Source organism: Penaeus monodon, chromosome 30 (genome assembly GCF_015228065.2).
Source record: "Penaeus monodon isolate SGIC_2016 chromosome 30, NSTDA_Pmon_1, whole genome shotgun sequence".
NCBI lineage: Eukaryota > Metazoa > Arthropoda > Malacostraca > Decapoda > Penaeidae > Penaeus > Penaeus monodon.
The window spans coordinates 5,360,411-5,361,017 of record NC_051415.1 but is presented as its reverse complement, the minus strand read 5'-3'; positions in this window follow the sequence as shown (position 1 = coordinate 5,361,017).

The window sequence follows — 607 nt, the reverse complement described above, 5'->3', positions numbered from 1 at the left end:
GGAAGGAGTGAGGGAAAGAGGAGACAGAAGAGCCAGCAAATAGAAGAAAAGTGAGAGAAGATAAAAAAACAAAAAGGTTTAAAAAATACCTGTAAAAAAATCAATAACCGAATTCAAACAGATACCCATTGCATAATCAATCAACCACGAGACATTACACCAACCATATAACCAACAAGACTCAAACCCCATAGGCCTATACGGACGCGTATCTAAAAAAAAACAAAGACCTTTCTTTACACCAGCGAGCGCACTTCACACGTGCAACGGATCACGCTATATCCTACCTTATCCCCTTACCCTACATTTACCCATTGCCTGACCCGACGCAACCTCGCGTGTGTGTGTCTACCTCCTTGCCTCACTGACGCTCAGGAAAAGTGAATAAATTAAGGATGAACGTGAGAGACAGACGGGGGGAGATTCCTAGGCTGTGGGACATGAAAGAGAAAAAAGTTTGGGGTAAAAGGCGCAGTCTCGGTACTACGAGGCAGGTCGATGGTTCTTGTATTTCGTTATGGCGTAGGGATTGTAGTTGCAATAGGTGGAATTTTATAGTTTATTAGAGAAATATTAGGGAATAGGTTTGTTCTCAGGCAAAGTGAAG